The 22,783-nt window shown below is 38.7% G+C and overlaps 1 protein-coding gene across 1 annotated transcript in view; it reads right to left on the bottom strand.

Moving 5' to 3' along the window:
* The window catches only part of RTN3 (reticulon 3), a 51,462-nt gene that overhangs the window by 12,021 nt on the left and 16,658 nt on the right, over positions 1-22,783 (bottom strand). The window lies entirely within an intron of this gene.

The raw sequence follows: 22,783 nt of genomic DNA, 5'->3' as shown, positions 1-22,783 counted from the left end.
GCCCTGCAAATAGTCAGATGCATCAGAAATAGTCAGTGAAATGAACTAGATATCTGTTGCCACTGTGCCTATGCATCAGCATAAGGAATGAAGAAGGGGCAAACACTACTAGTTTTCCTTTTAACTTTTGTTTATGTGGTCTTTATATGAAATTCATAAATGTGTGTCATATTATAGTTCCTTACCTAATTTAGGAGCATACCCAATGAGTCATATTCTACTAAGTCACAGGCACTCAGAGGTTACATTTACGTAAATAGTAAAACCAGAATTAATCAGACCCCAATTTAAGTCAATGGAATCCTTCCTTCAACTAAGAGTTTTGCTATCTATTCTCAGTACAAGAAAAGACAACCTCTTTTCCAGGATAAGATTAAAAAAAGACAAAACCAAAGGAATGTAATATGGTGTTCCTAGGGTCAGTGTAAAGTCGGTCCAAAGAGTATTCTTCCTCTGATGTGGAAGCTTCGGATTTTGTTGATGATGTTCCCATGAGTTTAATCTGGGTTTTTTTTTTCCAGGAGGTGATTGGTAGATTCCTTTTATCTTTCTTTGCCCTCTTGTTCTAATGTGTCTGGACAGTCTTCTTCTATGCTTTCTTGAAATATGAGATGCAGGCTCTTTTTTGGTCATGGCTTTCAGGGAGTCCAGTGGTCCTTAAATCATCCTCTCCTTGATCCATTTTCCAAGCCAGCCGTTTTTGATATGAGATACCATAGATTTTCTTCTATTTTTTCAAACTTTTGATTTTAATATTTCTTATTGTCTAAGGAGCCAACTTCTATTTGGTATATTCTCATTTTTAGGGAGTCTCTTACTTGGGTAAGATTTAAAGTCTGTATTGTGTTATGCTATTTATTCTTTCCAGCTCTCTACTCCAAAGCTCTCATTTAAAGAAATTAATCAAATCGAAGTAAATTCCTGCACTGGCCATGTCAAAAAAGAAAAAACTCTCATTTATACTCCGAGCCCAAATCTTGTGGAACTAGAGGTGATCCCCGTGTTGAACAGAATTATTAAGACTTTTCAAGTCGACTGTCTTCACAATACTGTTAATGCACGAACTGTTGTCCTAGTTCTGCTCACTTCACTCTCCCTAAGGTTCACACAAGTCTTCCCAGGCTTCTCTGAAACCCTTCCCTTTGTCATTTCTTACAAAGCATGAAAATATTCATCACATTTGTCTATTTCCCAAAGGATGAGCATTTCCTCAGCTTCCCTCTGGGTCCTTTCCCTCCCCCGTCTTTGCCTCGTAACACAGAAGGTACAAATTGGGGCTTGGATGTCATTACTGTCATCATCATAGCCAACAATTATATAGCACTTCCTATGGGCCAGGAACTGAGCCGAGCACTTTACAGATATTATCTCATTTGGTTCTCACAACAACTCTGGGAGGTAGGTACTATCATTATCCCCATTTTACAGATCAGGAAATGGAGGCAAACAGAGGTGGAATGATGTGCCCAGAGTCACACAGCTCTTAAGTGTCATGAGGCCACATCTGAATTCAGGTCTTCCTGATTCCTGACTCCCAGCACTCCATCCACCTGTGTCACCTAGCTGCCACAGAATCATAGGACAAATCCTCCCCTTCCCTCTCATTAGCTTTTTTTTAAAAAATTAGAACTGTTTTTATTTATTACTAAGTTTCAACACGACAAAGAGAAATTTCCATACATAAAAACATGCAAAAATAGAACTGTATATGAAACTATGGATTCTACATCATACCATTTTCATTAGCTAACTTTAGTAAATAAATCAAAACATTTATTCCACTCACATATTATCACTTCTTTCAGTCAATTACTGCATTCAAGGATCACGAAGCATACCTCTGGAGAGAGCACCCATCAGTATCCTGGATTTCCTAAAAATGTAAAACCATCTCTACCATCAGTCAGAGATGGAACTTTTCCTACACAAAATGAGAGAGCTGAGAAGACATCTCTGGAGCTGCAGTCAAGGGAAATCCCAACATCAGCCCCAACCTGGACGAATATGGAGGTCTGCTCTCCTTGGTGCCCCGACTCCAATCTTCACCTGGCGCTAAGAAATATCCTTTAATACAGGATATCCTAATAGTCTTAAAACTACACCCAGACTTTGGGGACATGTTGTATCTCCTCTGGACATATAAGTTTTATGACAAAATTTTGAGATTTCTGACAATGAGCACGTTACCTTGTAACCAATATGGATCTGGGAAGAGCCTCAACAGGAGATTTGGGTGGGGGAAAGTGCTGGGGCTTGAATCTTATGTGTGGATTTTTCGTTTCCCCTGCCTAGTGTAAACTCATATAAATCATTCACTCTGAAAATAATTTGTAGCCAAATAAAAGAAATGAAAAATGGGTAGGGGAAACAGATTAAGCCTCCTCATTTTAAAACTCTTTGAACTCCAGGAGACATAATTTCTGTTACTTATATGAGTAATCAACATTTTACACGAAAAAAAAGATCTCAGGGTTTTCAAATGGTCTGTACTGCTCAGTATGATTCAACAGTGTCCCATGAACAGCCAAAAAATTAGTGCTCTCCTAGGCTGCTGTAAATGTCACATTTTCCAGAAAAGAAGTCAGAAATCTTCAGTATGAGGCACCATGCATAGCCCTGGGCCTTTAGTTAGGAAGCCTCTAGTTCAAATCTGGTCTCAGATACTTAACTAGCCATGTGACCCTAGACAAGTCACTTGAATGTGTTTCCTCACGTGTAAAATGGAGATAGTGGTCCCTCGCTGTGAGGATCAAATGAGGAACTATTTGTAAAGCGCTTTGCAAAACTTAGAAGTGCTATGTAAATGCTGGTCATGATGAAGTTCAATTCCATGTAACGTTTTAAGACCATACACAAGTTGGAGAGCATTTTAGGATGGTAAAGTGATTGAAAACTGTGCCAACCCAAAGAATGATTGAAGCAATTGAACATTTAGCCTAGAGAAACCTGGGGGGAGGAGGCAATTATAAATTTCCAGCCTTGCTCTTCTAATTTCAAGAGGGCTGGACTAGGAATAATGTTGCAGAAAATAACTTTTAACTCAACATATTGAATAACTTTCTAACTAGCAAAGGTGTCTGAAAGCGGAGTGAGCACATTACATTAATGGAGAATGGGTTCCTTTTCAACTTTAAAATCAGTAAGTTGGACTAAGTGATCTCTAAGATGTCTTTCCACCTCTAAGTCTACAATTTCTTTGACTAAAATTTTAAGTAGAGGTTGGAGGAGGGATTCTTGGTCTACTATAGCTTGGACTAGATGGCCTCCAATGCTGGTTCCAATTCTTCTGATTCTGTGATTCTATTCAAGAGAAACATTCAACCTTTGATAATGTACCTTCCAGGAACCCTTTCCCTAATTATACAACCTCTGGTGCTTAGATGGCATGTCATAGTATCTTTAATTCTAATGCTCTTATAATGTCACGCTATACTACAAAGTAACAATCATTAAACTGGTTAATTGACTAATAATTGGTTAAAAAACAAACCCAAGAGAGGTAGATCAACAACATACACAAGCAAACACAACAGAATAGTGCTTAATAAAACACAAAGACTCCGTCCAGATACTTGGACAAGGACAAAGACTATTAGAAAAGCTGCTAAGTAGTGTGGCAGAAATTAGGTACAGACCAACATCTCATGCTATGTTATCAAGATAAATTCCAAATACACATGAGACTTAGACTTTTATGTGGTGACATCAAAAACAAATTATAGAAGAACAAGGAAAACAATTACCTCTCTGATCAACGGATAGGGAGGACTTCATAACCAAACAGATAATCTCACCTGATGAAAATGGTCAAAGGATACGAACAGACAGAAATAAGATAAGAAAAAATGGTAGAACAAAAGAGGCTACGTGAAAACAGGTAAACTTGCACTACTGATGATGTTCAGCCATTCTGGGAAGCAATTTCTGGGAATTATGCCTCAAAAATCATTAAACTCTGCATACCTCTGACCCAGTAATGGGCTAATACTAGGCTTATGTATAGTGCAAAAAGTTCAAAGAAAGAGGGAAAAGGACTTATTTTTGCAGAAGTTTTTGGAAACCAAGGGAGTGCCCATCAATTGGGTAATGGCAAAACAAATTATGATTTATAAATTTAATAAAATATGATTATGCTTTAAGATAAAATGGACAGTTTCAGAGAAACTTGGTAAAACTTGTATGAACTGATGAAGAGTGAAGTGAACAGAACCAAGTCAATCAATCAATAAACATTTATTAAGTGCCTACTATATGCTGGGCATTGTGTTAAGTGCTGGGAATACAAAAAGACAGTCCCGCCCCTTTACGAGCTCACCATCTAATGAAGGAGACAACAAGCAAACAAGCATGTACAAACAAGAGAGATATAGGGTAAAAGAGAGTAAGTAAAAGAGGGAAGGCACTAGAATTCAGGAAGAACTGGGAAAGGCTTCTTTTGGAGCTCTTTTGCCATTTGAGTTAGTTGATTTTTTAAGGTGTTATTTTCTTCAGTATTTTTTGGGTCTCCTTTAGCAAGTCACTGACTTGTTTTTCATGGTTTTCCCACATCACTCTCATTTCTCTTCCCAATTCTTCCTCTACTTCTCTAGCTTGCTTTTCCAAATCCTTTTTGAGCTCTTCCATGGCCTGAGACCAGTTCATGTTTTTCTTGGAGGCTTTGGATGTAGGCTCTTTGACTTTGTTGACTTCTTCTGGCCGTATGTTTTGGTCTTCATTGTCACCAACGAAAGATTTGAAAGTCTGAATCTGAGTCCGTTTTTTCTGCCTGGTCATGTTCCCAGCCAACTACTTGACCCTTGAGTTTTTTGTTGGGGTATGACTGCTTATAGAGTATAGAGTACTTTGTCCCAAGCTTGAGGGGCTGCACTGTTGTTTTCAGAGCTATTTCTCCACAGCAAGCTCCGCCACATCAGTGCTACTTCTCCCCCAAGAACTGCCAACCCGGACTGCGACTCAAATCTGAGCAGGCTCTGCACTCCTGCTCTGATCCACCACTTAATTCCACCCACCAGGTGGACCTGGTGCCAGAAGCAACTGCAGCTGTAGTTCTGTAGCTGCACCACCTCCGCCATCCCTGGGGCAGTGGTCAAACCGGCGAACTCCTTTCACTCTGTCCCAGCAGCTTTTCCCACTAACCTTCTCTGTTGTCTTTGGTGTTTGTGGGTTGAGAAGTCTGGTAACTGCCACAGCTCACTGATTCAGGGCGCTAGGGCCTGTTCCACCCAGCTCCTGGTCTGGCTGGTCCAGGCACGGGTCACACTGGGCTATGCTCCGTTCCGAGCTCCGTGTGCGATAGACCTCACCCTGAGACCATCCAGGCTTTCCTGGGCCGGAGCCCTGCTTCCCTCTGCTATTTCATGGGTTCTGCAGTTCTAGAATTTGTTCAGAGCCATTTTTATAGGTGTTTGGAGGGACCTGGGGGGGAGCTCACGCAAGTCCCTGCTTTCCAGCTGCCATCGTGGCTCCGCCCCCCCAGAAAGGCTTCTTGTAGAAGATTTCATTTTAGTTGGGACTTAAATGAAGGGAAGCCACCAGGCACAGACAAGGAGGCATTTCAGGCATAGGGGACAGCAAGAGAAAATCCTTGCAGCTGAGAGATGACATGTCTAGTACATGGAACAAAAAGGAGTATTTGTCTGGGAGAAAGGTGTAAGAGAAAAGGCAGGCAGGGGACAGGTTATGAAGGGTTTTGAACACTAGGTGAGCAACTTAGACAATATTACAAAGAAAAATGTGAGAACTGAGGACTAAAGATGAAGCATGCTATCCACATCCCAACAGAGAAGTGAAGGGGACTCAATATAGAATGAGACGGACATTTTAATATCTGGTTAATGTAGGAACATGCTTTGCTTGACTATGCATATCTGTTACAAGGTTTTTTTTTTTTCCTTTTTCTTGTAGGAGTAGGATGAGAAAATAAATGCTTGTTAACTGAAAATTTTTAAACAAATTTTTTTTTTCAAGAAAGAACATATAATGATGAGGTCATTGAAAAATAATCAAGACCTGGCAACTAACTGGATGGGGAAGGTAAAGAGTAATGAATTGAGAATGACTCGGGTTGTGAATCTTGGTACCTGGCAAGATGGTGCCACCCTCAACAGAATTAGGGGAGGAAAAAGGGGAAAGACAATGAGTTCTCTTTTGGGTATGCTGAATTTGAGAAGCCTGTGGGGGCATTCAATGGGACACAGGTGATGCAGAAGGGAAGACTACAACAAAATACATAGATTTTAAGTCTTCAACATAGAGGTGACAACTGACTTCATTCATGGTAACCTCTCCTGGAACTAGTTGCCTAGTGCTATTGATTCCATCTCTGTAAAATTTCTTGTATGTTTGAAAGCCCTAGCTAGTACTGACCTCCACTCTCACATACCTGGACTATTACAACACTCCTCTGACAGGTCTCCCTATTTTCATTTCTTTCTTCATCAAATCTACCCTTTATGCCACTAGAACTTTTCAATAAAAATATTCTTTAGTATGAATTTGCCAAACATTCAGAAACATGGTCATTTCTGTATACAAATAAAAGAATCCATGAATTTCATGTTTGTAAAATATGTTAATAAATTTAACCCTAGCAATTGCAAAACTGTCTCTCTCTGACCTTAGCTCGGCTCTTTTATGTATTTCCAAAGAGTTTCACTGACATGCCTCTTCCCAGCATCACTGTCATTACTTCCCCCTCCCCCACTCCCCAGCCTCTCCTGGTGTGATCAAGCAGAACTAATTTGGCTGAAAACCCATCTCATCCTGAACCCTTCTCACCAACACCTCTCTGCTGATAAACAGAAAGCAAGATACCATCACTGGGGGCTTCACATGACATTGATCAGTTTTCAAGTCTTTCAAAGTTGTACTCCTTTATGAGGCTGCAGTCACAGTGACTCTTCTTACACACAGATTAGGGCCTGTCACTTGTCTGTTCAGTAAGCTTCAGTGGCTCCTTATTCTACTGTGAGGATCTTTAACGTGGGGTCCGTGGAGACCTGTGAACTTAGATGGGGAAAAAAAACTACATCTTTATTTCCACTAATGTCTAACTGAAACTTAGCATTTCCATCAATTACGTAGGCAATAAACCATAACATTACCAGCAGTATCTGTGACTATCACCAAGAGAAATCACAGATATTTACAGTTGCTGCATGTGCACATCTCAGACTAGTGTTCATACTCTTCAATAATCTGAAATTACTGTTATCATAACCTTTAACTTGCCTGAATTTTAGATGTACTGTTTGTTATTAAATGCATTAATAAGGTACATTACTATTATCAGAACTGTTAAAATATTTGATTAATATAATGGGTTTCCTTTGCAATCCTATGTATTTTATTCTATTCTTTTAAAAACTTCATTCTGAGGAGAAGTCTATAGGCTTTACCAGAATACCAAAAAGAAAAAAGGTTAGGAACCCTTCATCTACTGAGTCAAGATGAAACTTCTAGCATTCAAAGACTTCTGCTACCTTATCTAATACGGTCTTATCTTCTACTACGTTCACTCTCCGCAAACTCTATGCTCCTGACCAGTTGGGTTTATCACTGCTTCTCAAACAGGCCTAGTAATTTCCCTTGGTGCACTTTTGCTTAAGGTCCAAGAAGGGATCTCATTTTATTTTAAACTCACAATTTACCACAATGCCCTGCTTACAACATGAGATTAATTAATATTTGTTTACTGAAAGAGTGCTAGTTCTTTAAGTTTGTGGTATATGAGTATAATGGAATACTACTGTTCCATAAGAAATGAGGAACAGGCAGACTTCAGAAAAACCTGGAAAGACTTAGATGAACTGATGCTGAGTGAAGAAAGCAGAACCAGGAGAACACTACACAGTAACAGCCACATTGTGCAATGATCAGCTTTGACAGACTTAGCTCTTCTCTGTGATGCAAGGATCCAAGACAACTCCAAAAGACTCATGATGGAAAATGCCATCCACAGAAAGAACTATGGAGTCTGGATGCAAAGTGAAGCAGACTATTTGCTCTCTCTCTTTTTTTGCTACTTCTTTCTTGGGGCTTTTCCTTTCGGTTCTAATTCTTCTTTACAGTACTAATGTGAAAATGTTTACTATGATTGTACATATATAGGCTATATCAGATTGCACACCATCTTGGGGAGGGGGAATGAAGGGGAAAAAAATTAAGACTCAAAATCTTCCATAGAAGTGAATGCGGAAAACTAAAAACATATAAAATTTTAAAAAAGAAAAAAATAAAGATGTGCATTCTGTATAAATGTTGAGCTATAAATAATGAATTAGAAACAAACTAGGAATTATAACACAATGATGTAGTCTGTACAGGTTTTTGCGGTCCCTGGAGAAAGGCCCTATAGAAATATAAGTTACTACTGTATTTTTAAATATTCATGATTCTTTGTTAACCCAGTTCACTGTATACATATGGAACATTTGAGCAGAAGATATGTTTAGAATTCTATGACCTTTATTCTTCCGCTGCATTTCAATTAAAGATATCATTGGGTGTTAAAAAAAAGTGCTAGTTCTTGGGTCTCCCTGAAATATTCTGGTATAGGGCTAGTACAAGACTGGTTTTCACTCAGCATCAGGCATGATGCCAATCTAATTAATGGGAATTCTAAAGGAAAAGATTATTTCTGCTATGTTTATTAAATAATTAAATGTTTACATTTTATTTATAACAAGGAATAGAATCTTTCTTTCCCCAGCCACTATACACCCTGATAGGGCTGAAGAGGTGGAGGAATGATGATGCGGTAGTGACAGCTAGTGCCAGGAACCAGTACTGTTTAAGCCTCCTAAGGGACTACTGCTATCACTTCATGTCTGAGTAGGAAGTTGAAAGGCAAAAAAGGAATGTTGCAAGCAGAGACACGTGTGAAACTCAAAACAACCAAATACAAACAGAAGTCTAGAAAACTTAAAGGCAAGAAACATTAAATTAGTAAAACCTTCATTTCAATTTAAATCAAGCTTCCAAAATGTTAAAATATTATTTACTTTAGCATACACAAATGTTAAAAGTGTACTGTAGATATAAGAAACCCACAGATAAAACCTGGGTAACTTCTGAAAGGCCACTGATCCCTAGCCTAGAGTCTGGTCTGCGGGTTGTTCGGAAAAAGAAAAACCAAGGCAACTCAAAGAAATCTCAATTCAACGGCTTTATATGCCGCACACATATAAAGTACTGTGCGAACTTCAAGGACCTCTAGCATGCTAGTTATGATGATCACCCCCACCCCCACTCACTGTGCTGTCTACCTGAAATTGTCACTGGAAATAATTTGGCTTACTTTAAAATTTAGGTGGCCTTTTATTTGGTTGTGGGGAAAAAAGGCCACTTATTTTGGTGTCTTTGGTCTTATCAAATCTTTTAACAGCAGAAACTGACATGAAAATAGAGCCCACGTTGTCAAACAGGAACAGTCTCCAAGTGTCTACTGGTATTTTCAGCACCTAGCAGGGCTTTGCATATAGTAACTGCTTAGTAAATGCCTTTTCATTCCTTCAGACCTGTAGTTTGGTGAGGGAACAAAAATTATACTCTAAGAAACCCACATGAACATCTTTTAAATGTTCTAATTAGTAGGGAATGAAATTTCTGACAAAAGATTAAATCTACCTTTTACTCCTATACATTACTCATCCAGGTTTCTTGCAGTACCCTACCTACACTAAAAAGGGGGCAGCAATTGAAAAGTCAGGTCGAGGAAAATGTCATTCAGACCAATACTTACGAAGTTCCATAAATTAGCCCTTCACCCCTTTTTTAACTGCTGCCACTAGGAAAGACCCCTTGATAAACTGTTTGTTTCAGTCACTTCCATTGGGCTGGTTTTGATCCAGGTTTCCGAAGTCTGAATCACAGTAATTCAATTGTTCATACAAAAAAAAGAATAAGATGGAGTAGAATATAAGTTTTAGTAGACTGTTATAACTTTTCCTTCAAAAAAAAGTCTCACTCCTTCTACTTACCCTCCACTAGCTCTTTCTCTCCCTACAACACAGAGATATTGGTTTAGGGTCTATCCTATTCTAATAGGACCGGCATTCCTGAAAGAAATCTATGTCGATATAAAATGAAGATGGACAAGACAGCTAGTTAAATCATTTTATAATCCATTTAAAGAAAAAAGCAGCACTCTTACACAAATTGTGACTTTCTTGTCTTGCCGGTTTTTACAAAGTTTAGCCTAATCACTTTTCAAGTTGTAAATATAAAGAACTACTTTAATCAGATGATATTTCAAATTTTAATTCAACTTTTGTGGGTGGTAAAATGGGTTAACAATCTGCTTTGCTATAGATTTGTTCGGCCAAATAAATCACCCTCAAAAGGGCACAGAAGCAGCATTGACAAAGAGCACAACGCTGTTACTGTGAAATATGGACACGCATGCTCCCTTTCTACGGACAAGTCTGGCCACAGCCCAAAAATTTGTGGGAACCTTTTCAAGCCAGCATTTCCTTCAGACTCAGAAAAAAAAATAGTTTTTCCTCCATTAGAACAACCCTGCCTCCTCCTCTGCACTCAAACTAAGATTTATAATACACAGAAAACAAAGTATCAATTGACTACCTCATACACAACAGAGCTGAGGGATAAATACAGAAATGAATGAGAAACTGCAGACTTGCTCAGCTAAGGGATCAAACAGAAGTATAATACAAACTCTAAAATGCAATCCAGAATGGCAGCTGAATGGAGAGACAGACAGACACACACACACACACACCCCCTTCCTGCTTTTCAGTTACCCCCATTCTTACCTGTATTAGGTAGCGGTTTTTCTCCAAGGAAGAAATAAACATATGGGATTAAATTTAGTTGGTACAAGACCTTAAGCCTCAAACCTAAGATTTACATAAGAAACAAATGCCTTGGCCTTTTAACTATAGAAAGCTCCTCAAATGTATAGGCCTGTAAGCTTTCTGCACCCCAGTCACAGTGTGAGATGAAGGATAAGGTTATGTGAGAAGCACAAGATGGCACCTGAGCAGGTTGTGAAAGAAACCAGGCTCCCCCCAAGAAGGGAAAGGGAAGTTATTCCTGCTATGGGGCCCACTTGCATAAAGACATAGAAACAGGAGATGGAATGTCCTATACAGAGAAGACACAGAAGGCCAGTCTGACTGAAATGGACCGTGTATAAAGACAAAAATAAACACCAACGTTCTTCCAGTGATGCTGCACAGACACAAAGTATGGACTATCACAATCTCCAAAGAATCAAACTATGGGTTGCCCAAAAGGCAGTAGTGGTAAATATGAGTATATTATCAATGATGACTTAAAAGAAATAATTTAAAAGAAAGCCTGTAAATGTAAATCAGAAAAAAAAAAGTAGTCAATGATTTAACTTAAAAGCAAGCAAGGGATGTCAAGGGAAAAGCCCCACCCGCACATCCCCTCACTGCTACACACACACATTGGGTACCGCTGCAGAGAATTTATAGGAAGCCACAGTCCAAAACTACACCTGATGAGAAGCCACAGTCTGTGATCTACACCACTGGAGTAAATGCACACAGAAACAAGATCATAGCCACAGAACCCAACAAAGTAGCAAATATTAAAATGTTTACATTTTAAATAAATTTTAATTACTTTGTAACCTCACACTACTGTGGCAGAATTTTCTTTCCAGTTAGGATGGGGGAAAGAGAATCTGAGCACGGGCAAACTTAGTGGAAAACCTTAGAGATCTGAGGTAGTATTATGAATGAGATTGGGAAGGTTAGTCTGAGTTTCAAACAGTATTTTAGAGTAAGGATGAAGCATGGTTTGTAGAAGACATGGTACTTCCCCTTCCACGCGAAGCCTAACTTCCAGTAAAAGAGAACTGAACAAAAAGCAATTATACTAAAACTGGTAACAGAGAGACTGTAAGCAAAGACTTGTTAGGAAAGGAGAGGTTTGTCAGCAGATTGTCAGAGGCTTGAAGCCCAACCACCAAGATCTTGAATTTTCTACAAAGCAAAGCTACTCAAGTATCTGAGCAGATGTGATCAAAATGTTTACATGGCCTAGGAGGAGGAAGTGCCAGCAGTCATTTGTAAAGAACTGGACATTCTCTTTTCAATCATTTCCCTCTATTTGTTTACTGTGAGAAAAATGGATGAGATCCAAGGGAAAGTCTTATCACAAACTTACAATTCTTATCAATCCTAGAAGATAATACATAAGATGGTTTATAAAAAGCTCCAGGTTGCTTCACTTTCTCTCCTTCCTCAGTGATCAGTAATAGGTTCAGTTTTCCTCTCCAACTTAACTTTTGTTATCCTTCTCCTTCATGCATCATCCTTGGTGATTTCACACTCCAATTAATGACAATTCTAACACCACAGCATCTCAGTCACTTATGATGGAAAGCTAGGCTGAGATTACATCTCAGACCTCACCATCACCTCCAAGATTCAGAACTTTGAAATTCTCTCTGATCCCCATCTCTGGACCTTCCAATTCTCCTCTCATTGCCTCATTCCCTCTCAATCTGCTTCTACCTCATGAACGCTAGTTCTTTGAACTTATTATCCCTGTCCATTATCTAAGTATAAAGCTTTACTTCTCTGCCCTTTAGTCTCTAACCTACAGTCAAGCCATGTCAACAAGGCCTTGTCCTCCACTCTTGAATTTCTCTCCCCCCTTATCTTTCTATCCGGGGTCCTCATCCATTTCTCTCTACAACCTCCGTCAGCCCCCATCAGTCCAAACACACCATCCCTAGCGAGATGACTCCCAGAACTTCCCTCAGGAGCTCTAGGCCCCACAACGCCACATGCCTATTAGGCATTTCCAACTGGATGTGACTCATTAGCATCTCACACCAAACATGTTCAAACCAGAACATATTGTCTTTTCTTATTTAACTTCCCTATTAAGGTCAAGGGTCTACCACCTTGCCAGTCACCCAGTCATTCTCTATTCCTCACACATCTCCAACCAGTTCTACTTACTTATGTTTGTGCTATCTTCCTATGCTCCCAAATGTAAGCTGCTGGAAGGCAGGAATTGTCTTTGTATCATCAGTACCTACTGTACAGAGCCTGGCAAAATCACTTGGTTGATTACTACTATTCCTGTCCTACTATTTCAGTCACAGACCACTTCAACTCATCATAATAAGGACTTAAATGTTTGTTGATTTCACCACTCCTACTCCAACCCTGAAGTCCAACACAGAGATGTGCTACCTAGAGTCCACCATAAATGTATGCTGGCCTCACCTGTGGAGAACAGAGCAATCCTGACTATATCACACTCCTCACCAGCAGCTGTTTCAAATCTCTTCAAGCTCCTAAATCTACTTGCCAACAACACTCAACAAATTACCTTGCTTCCTTTTTTACCTAGGAAGTTAAAGCCATGCTTGGAGAACTTTATCTCCTCCAAACCTACCTTTACCCATCTTTTCCTTTATTTTACTCTCCAGAACATGAAATGATCCCTTCCTCTTGCTTTCTTTCACTCATGTTACCATCCAAATAGGGCATGAAAAAAGTATCCGAATTACAGCAACTTAATTGTATCACGTGTGTTGCTGGTCCAAGCTGGAGTCTATTCATAGGGGAATAAACAAACTTTAAAATGTCATTTTTTGAACCTGAATGTTTAGGTTGGTATACAATATACAGTTCTTTTAGAACCTATTAAAAGAAACTCATTGCAGAATTATACAAGAACCTACTGCTTCTAGCTCTTTCTAAAGAAAATTACAACTCAACAACTCTAAGCTGTCCATAGGCTCCTACACCTAGAGCTGGTGGGGACCTGAGAGAACATCTAGTCCAACTCTTCATTTTACACAAGGCAACTGGAGTCCATCGAGGCTTAGTGACGGGCCCAAGCTCCAAAACGGAGCGTCAGTGGTCATGACCACAGTAGTTACAGGGCTTTACCCAAACGACCCTGTGATCATTTTAACCAAGAATGAAGTTGGAAGCATTCCAGTGAAGTTGTTTTGTCTAAGGTGAAGCCAAGTCTAAGTGAAGAATTATAAAGCAGAGTTCTGATCATGATTTTACTATTATGCCATTAAAGAAAGAGCTAGCACAGTATTGAAGAAGAAACAGTACTGAACCTGATGTAATTGGGTTTAATCGCTGGAAAACAGCAACAGTAGCTTTCTTTTAGTTTGTGAGACAGCAGCTAAGAATCGTTCAGTTCAATGTCCATCATTTGCCAACTAGGTTATTACTAGGTATGAAAGTAGCTTAAAATGCCTTTTTATCTATAAAATTGTTATTCTGAACTTTTTTTTAACATTTTTTTTTTGCAGGGGGGAAGTCAGGGCAATTGGGGTTAAGTGACTTGTCCAAGGTCACACAGCCAGTACATGTGTCAAGTGTCTAAGGCCACATTTGAACTCGGTCCTCCTGACTCTAGGGCCAGTGCTCTACTCACTGCGCCACCTAGCTGCCCCTATTATGAACTTGTAACACCAAATAAAGTGGGAATTGCTACATACATAGAATGAAAAAGGAAACTACATCCATCTGTGGATCTCTATTATGTACAACTTGCTTTTCTTTTTAAAAATAAATTAAATACAGCTTTCAAAGCTGTCTTGCTTGTTTATAATATTGTTTCTGGCTTTTCTTCTGTACATTTAAAAACAATGCTTCAATGACCTTCTTTTAATTCTTTTCTTACATGTTCAAGTAAAGGCAATGGCCATCTAAGCTCAAAACCCTGAAATCATCCTTGACCCTCCTTCATCTGCTAAATCTACTCGGCCTCAAGTGCTGTTACAATATAGTTTATTTTGTAACACCTTTTGCACTGATTTCTCTCCATTTTCAATTCCTGACTCATCAAGGTCTTCATCACCTCAAGCCTAAACTACTACAAAAGCCTTCTAAGGTTGATTTTCCTGCCTCTGGTCTGTCCCTTTCCAATCCATCCTACACATTACAATCATATCAATCTTCCTGGAACACAATTCTGACGTCAAGGTCCTGCTCAAAAATCTTGACAAACTCCCCACTACCTAAAGAATAAGATTCAAACTCCTGAGTTCATCAAAGATTTGCAACCTATCTTTCTAGATCTATTTGTCAGGACTTTCCTGCAAGAATTCTATGCACTAGCAAAACTGTATTATGTATGCATGAGCTTTCTTGCTTCTACCAAAAGGAAGCAATGTGGCCTGGCCACCTGTGTTGCCCTGATCAAATCTCTATTCTGCTCTGGGCTTCAGTTTCCTCATGAATCAGACGAGTGGGTTGGAAATTTAATGTATAATTACAATAACCAAGTTTGGCCTTAGGGAGGCCTTTCCTTTGCAGAGGTAGGGGGAAGATAGGCATGGGTCACTGTAGTGATTATTTTTGCTAAATTGGTTTTTTTCCCTCCTCTTTCCCTTTTTACTCTTTATTACAAGAGAAGGCTACCTGAAGTATGGAAAGGAGAGGGATATGTTCAGAAATGACAATGATGTAAAAACAAAAGACACTAGTTACTTTTTTTAATGTGGGGGTTAAGAGAGATGTTTCTAAGTTCTTTTCTAACTCTATACCCTACAATACTGTCAAGCCCTTCTGACTGAAAATGTTCTTTTCTCCCAATTCCACCTATCCAATCCTTATGCTTCATGGTCTAACTCAAACGCCGTTTCCAAAAAGCCTCCTGTGATCCCTACATTAAGAGGTAACTCCCACAACACTTCACTGCTATCTCTTACCTTACACTTACATTCTACTTTGTGTTACAGTTCTTTGTGTACAGAGGCAAAGTAGTGTGGCATACCATCCAGCCTACCTCCCTCCTCTTCACAAAAAAAATCTGTCAAAGCCGATGCCTCAATATCCATACCAGTCACAACCAATCTGTCAAAAAACCATGACAGTGCTGGTTGATTAGATGCTGTGACAAGCACCGGGGATACAATGACCAAAGAGAAATAGTCCCTGTCCTCAGAGCATAAATTCTCTCTATGCCTTATCCACAAGAGGGCTGCAATAGTTACCTACTTTCAGCATGTGAAATTTCTCTGTGGTACAGGCCCAGATTAATTAAAAGTTCCATTTAGCTTCTTTCCCAACAGGACCTCCTTCACCTTTTGTTACTCAATTCATCTCACAAGTCTCATGTTAAAACCCCACATTAAGAACTGTCAACGAAATAGTGATTGTCAAGGAGTCACATAAAGGAATAAAGGCTTAATGATTTTAATGTCTGGAGCTCTGAGGTCAATCACTTATTTATAGCCAAGAGAAGAAAACCTACATATAAATCTCTTGGAGTGTCAACTTTTGTGACAAGAAAGCTCCATTTTAGTTTATTTGCTTGTGGAAATGGCAAAAGCAGAGAGAAACCAAGTCAAGCAACTACAACAAGACTTGACCTATCCTTTTCTCTATCACATTTTTTTTTCTTTTTAAAAAGGGCAATTTTATCAGCATGGTTTACAGATTGGGAAAAATTATCATCTAATCACTACCAGGATAGGAAATGTCATTACATGTTGTATTTCTAATATAAAGGGTTACCTGAGAAGTGAGCGAGAAGTCTTGTTAGGAAATGCTCATTAACCTGTTCAGTCTTGCTAAGGCTGGACATCATTTCTACTTCAGTAGCTTCTTGAGGAATTCCAGAGTCAAGGCCGGAGACAGTCTTGACATCTCGCTCTCTCAGGGTATCAAGTGATTTCTCTGGCCAAGAAGATTCTGGAGCGAATGTTGAGGTGACCAGATCTGCTGAGGTTTGTGGGAAATGTTCTTCAATGGAAGCTTTCACAACCTCTTGTGAAGGCTTTATCCTCTCATCATGTCTCCCACCTAATTCTTTAAGGGCCTTAAGTGTAAGCTGCTCCTGCTCTAAGTCAAGAGATGCTACCGGAGTGCTCTGACTGGGAAAATCATTCTGGAGTTGATTGCCATCAGTGCTCTGGTTTGGTATAATGCATTTGTTGTCATGCAAAACTCCAAGAGGAAAGATTGCTTTCAAATTTGTGTCCTTTTCTATTGCTGTTTCAAAGGCATTTACTTCAGCTAACACTTTATTTGTTGTTTGGGTTTCTGCAAGTGTTGCTATAAGGTCTTCTGGGGAGTCATCACTTGTACTCTCCCTCATGGAGTCTCCTCTTAACACTGCTGAAGTTTCTCCTGGAGAAAGCTTGAGATGCTCAGTTCTAATAGGTTTTAGGGTAAGGATTTCATCCAAATTACCCGACAGCTTCATGTATTTTGTTGTGGAATCAGTGGCTATTATCTTTGGATGTGAAATCTCCCCAACTGGACTTTCTCCATGAACATCCAGCTGAACTTGTAAAGTTTCAAAGTCATCAACAGACTCTCTGAAATTCTTGTATGTCTTATTGCTGATACCTTGACTGTATTCATCTTTGATTTCCTTTTCATCTGCTTCTATTATAGTACTCTGAACAGAAACAGGTTTCTCCGCCTGAATTGTGGCACCACCAGTAGTTTGGCATAAAAGCTTCTCAGAGTCTTGCTTATCACTTTCAAATGACATATCTGTTGTAATATCTTCAATGACAGTATCATCTGATTCACCAGAACTATCACCTTCCATCATTTCTACTAGTAAAGAATTCTGCCCATTTAGTTCAACCTTCAGGGGGTCATCAGGTAAAACTACCTTTTCAGTAATCCCCTCAAGGCCTGATGATGCACATTTTCCACCTTGAGACTCTGGTAATCTGCTAAGTGTGCCACCTTCTTTCAGCACACTCTCTCCCATACCTTCAATACTGACTTTCTTTGCAGAGTCAACACTGTTAGGTGAAACTTTTTCATACAGGGATGCCCCTGATTCAGTGCTAGGACCAGTCTCATGAATGGAATGTACGGGGATTTTCTGAATGTTCTGATGAGCACAAATTTTAGGACGTGACACTGGAATGTCTGAAGCATATTCATTTCCCCCTAACCTTGAAACTTGAGCAATGTTTTCAGATTTCTCTGGCTGTTTTACCTGGGAAATTAAATCCCAAGTCAATACTTCATTTGTGAAGTTATGCATATCACTTACACACCGAGACACCTCTTCTAGAGCAGCAGTAGTTCGTGAAAACTGTCTGGTGAGCAGGGCAGGGGCTGGGTAATGCCTTTCCTCTTGGTTTCTCAGTGGGAATATCCTGCTACTGTCCTGTGAATTATCTGTAGTTATTTCTGGGTCAGTATGCATCGCCCAGCTACCAAGTTCACTAATGCTTTCCCTGTAGGAGTCTTTAAACTCTTGGTCAAATGTTGCTTTGTCAATAATGACTTCAAATGGGGATTCAGGAGAATCTTTTTCAACACCAGAAATTTCAGATGGGGACAAAGAATGGTTACTGCTGTCTTCTGCCTCAGACTGTTCAATATGTAGTTTCTGATCTTTCAGCAAAGTGAACTTGACATCAGCATCTGAAGCAGCTTCATCATCCCTAGCACATACCTCACTTTGGTTCTTTAACTCTTGGTCTTTACTTACATGATGCTTAGTTGAACCAGTTTCCTTTATAATGGCAGGATGTTCAGGAAAAATGGTTGGAATGGATGGACGACTATGGTGTACTTCTGCTTCTGTGTCAAGGAACCCAACTGTTGGAGTGTCAATCGAAGAATCTCCATTGGACCCATGAAGCCTCTCCATCTTTTTATTAGCAGTATCAGCAAAACTGTCTTTTCCTTCTTTTGACAAAACAGGCTGAATGTCTAATACTTGGCTCTTTTCTTCATGTAGTATCATGTGAGTGTTAGGAATTTCAGAAGCAGAAAGAAAAGGAGTCCTGATTTCTGCTGTGCTCTTACCAGAGCAGAGAGAGCTCAATCCCTCTGAAGCCAGGATTTGGAAGAGAAAAATGTTTACAGAGTACAATATACATAAGCTAGGCAGGCAAAGCAGCATGCTTTCCATTTTAAATTTATATATGTATATGCACATATATGTATAAACGTGGGCAACGAAACAAGGACCACACTTATCTTATAAAGCATGCATGAAATCAGGAAGCCACTTCATGCTATGAATGCAATGGGGCAAAGCAGTACAGAAGCACAGGGAAGGTTTTGGAAGGCAGGGCCTTTCTTTGCAGAAACATTAAGAAGGGTAGCACAAACTATAACACCAGTTTGCAGTTTTAACTACATGGTAACACAAAGTGTTGCAGACTTCTGTTCTTTGTCAGTTGGAATCAGGTGGGAGAAGAAAAATTTAAGATATGTAAATTAAACAATTTAGAACACATAGTCTCATTTCATTATAAAATTTGCTGGTTTTTGCTGCATAATTCTGATGACCAACCTTAGGCATTTCCCTACTTTTACTGTAGAGGTGACAGATATAGAAAGGCAATGTCGCCTATATTCTCAGATATAGCATGTTTATGCGTTGAGTAGTTCTGAATTGCTTTTGTCTTTAAAAAATCTTTGTTATAAAAAATGGCTCCCTGGGTAGAAATTTGGAAATGAAGATGATATAAAAAAAGGTACCACTAAAAATGATATGACATTTTAAAAAATAAAATTCACTGTTCTAATCTGACCCAGTCTTGATGAGAAGGGTCCCTGACAGGACTGGTCTTCCCTCTGAACTGCAGAGAACACAGAGCTAGTACTCTCATACGTGTTAAAAGCCAAGAAGGTTCTGTCCTAGGATAATATTATACATAGATAACTGCTTATAGGGTGTAGTTTGAAGGGTCTTGAAAAGACCCCCCAGCTCATATATTTCAACCATTTGGATTTCTCTCTGTAGAAGCAAAACCAACACAGTCAGAAGTCATCTTTTAATGTGCAAATGCTCTTGCAAAGGTAACAGATTTAGCCTAATTAGTCATTAACACCTCTAAGAATACCTCTAATCTACTTAGTATCTTCCCATTAGGAGGTAAATTCCAGAAAGTCAGCGCCCACTTTCCTTTGGTCTTTGCATCACCAAGTGCTCATTAGCACAGTGCAAGGAACCTCATAATAAATATTTATTGATATTTTATCTGATTATTTTCCAATTTCATAGCTGATAGAGGACCTAGAATTGGACTGGAGAACGATAGAAGGAAAAGTTCAGTCCTCAGATCAGGGAGAGCACAAATCAACACATCAGGAGAGCTTAAAATCAGAGGGCTTTGGGCAGAGGCACTAAAATGAGAAAGCAGGAACTTGCTAAACAAAGTTCACTTTCCTTTGCAACTTGCCTAGGGCTGGCATGGCAAATTCCACAACATTACACTCCCATAGCATCTTTCATCAGAAGTCAACAATGGGTTCATTCTCTTTTGTACGTGAAAATAATAATAAATCACCTACAAACATAGCAACAAGTGAGAATCCTAAATAGTGACTTCATCTCAACCTACAGACTTAATTTCCACACTTAAAAATAAAAATTGGCTAAATTCCACCAAAAAAGTCATAAAATTCCATTGTTATGATACTCCTTTGAACCCTGTTGTAATGGGATCTACTAGTAGACTTCAGTAATCATAATCTGAGATCAGAGAAAAAATTGTTAAAAGTTAGTGGTACACAATCTGTGCAACAAAGATAGAAAATTGTTTAACCCAATTATAGTCCATACCCAGTACTAATGAATTAAAAAAAAGCCCAAACCCAAACATAGCAAACATAGTACACCTCTGCTAGAATGCAGTATAGGCATTCTAAGCATAAGATGAACTAAACTTATTCAGCTAAGCTCCAATGTTATACCACAACAGGGCTTAGAAACACAGTTTTCACTATCATAACCTATGGCAATAATAACTTTAGTAAACTGGGCTTTAAAAAATGGTTATATAGTTTGGATTAGATAGATGTAGCCTGGAAGATAACCACTTGGTGATTCCTTTCTTAAAGGAGCGGCAATTCTGAGTTTAATAAAAGTGGTCTACCCAGTATCATCCCTTCATCTGATTTGTCTCTTAGGTTATAAATTTGTGGACAACAAGAATCTCATTTAAGCTTCTTTTGTTTCCCCCGGCCCCTAACTCTTTTCTGTACAGGAAGGTAAGCAATGTTTTTTTAACTCACAACGCAATCATAAGGGAAACAATGGTACTAAAGAGAAATCCTACTAAATATGGCCATTATATAGCTCAGTCTGGGATGCTGTAGATACTTAACATATGCTTAATGATTGACTGGTATTTAACATTCACTGACTATCAATGCCATAAAATACTATATTGAATGAAGCAATATCTGATGTTAAATAATCTTTAGGAAAGTGTTCTGCTTTAAGTATTAAATAGAATTCTTTTTTTTTGTTGTTGCAAAAGCTAAGCCCCACTGATTAAAAAAATTGTTTTTATTAGCCCTCATACTTTCAATTAACTTAGCCTCTACAATTTTTAAGGCACATAGAGAGTAATTCCAATGAGACTTAAGTAAGTGGTACTTCATCAGCTGCTGTGCACAAAAATATTTTTGTGTAATTGTCTGTTGGTTGATCTAGACTGATCCTCAGTCAGCCAGCCTCTAGTTTGGCCTATGAAGTATACGAATAGTTCTCAGAACCTAGCATCACCTCTTTGGTCCCAATAAGATATTGGAAGACTTTTGTTTAGTTTAATTCATGTATTTATGAAGGAAAAAGTATTTCCTTCTGTTCTTTTCATTTTTATCATCCTGTTAGATATTTCAGCACCGGATTGTGACAGCAGTTATGAAGATTAATTTATTTGGCAATGTTAAAGGCACTAACAGACTTGGGCAGAACCTACTTTCACTAATTGAAAAAATGCAAGGCAATGTTGAAATCAGATTTTTTGTGATTTTGTGAAAGTAGTACAAATTAGTACTGAATTTAATAAACGTTTCAACTTTCTGATATGACGAGTAAGCATAATTCCTGCAAAGAACATTTAGTGATGATAGACTGTTGCCCAAGACTAGATGGTAATATTGTGAGGATCATGAAAGGTTAGGTTTACTATAGCTTTCAAAATACTGTGCACTATGAATAAGCTCTAATGTTAAGGTTACTTGTTGGAAAAAACTCTGGCTAATCTCTAATCTCAGAGAAACAGCTACCTCATTCAGTAACCAGGTGGGAAAAAAACACTGTCAAATACTGTTAAAATTAACTCTAAAAAACATTCTATTTTTTTTAATAGAGTCTAATATTTAGTTGGTATTTTGTTTTCAAGAGGCATGAATGCTGATAAAATCCCTACCCACTCAGACATGGCAAACAAGGGCTTTAGATTGAGAATACAGTGAACATGATCAGGTTCCAAATTTTGTCAGACATACTGACCAAAAAACCTTCAATAGTTTTAAATAGCAACATCTAAGGTAAAACTAGAAGAATTAAATTAGAAGCTATACTTTGAGCTTCTGGTCTTCAGAAAAACTATCACCACTAAATGACAAATACTGCCCTGGTTTCCATTGTTGATTAGCAAATACATAATCAAAAAAAATGTAATCTAACTCAGAAAATGTTTTTCCTAAAATTTCAAAATATGAAGATAGCTGGCATTTAAGATAACTTATTTTTCAACTCTCCCTCTCTCCTCACCTCAAAATGTAGAACTCCAATCTACTTATTTTGGGGGAGGGGAACTGACTTGTGAAAAAACCTTATGCAAAGATCTTAGGTTAGGCTCTTACCTTGCCATTTGCAAAGAAGGTCAAGTATAAAAAATACACTTCACCTTTACCTGAGATGACACAATTTCTGTACATGAATATTTATTGTCTCTACAATACAGTACTGAAACCTGGGAACAAGTTAAAACTTAGCTCAAAGATAGGTTACAATGAATCAGTTAACCCATCACAAAAAGACAATCACTTGAATGGAATGAGCAATATAAAATACTTTT

This window comes from Trichosurus vulpecula, chromosome 6 (assembly GCF_011100635.1).
Source record: "Trichosurus vulpecula isolate mTriVul1 chromosome 6, mTriVul1.pri, whole genome shotgun sequence".
In the NCBI taxonomy this organism is placed as follows: Eukaryota; Metazoa; Chordata; class Mammalia; order Diprotodontia; family Phalangeridae; genus Trichosurus; species Trichosurus vulpecula.
The sequence above is the reverse complement of the archived record's forward strand: the minus strand, read 5'-3'. Positions and strand labels throughout refer to the sequence as shown.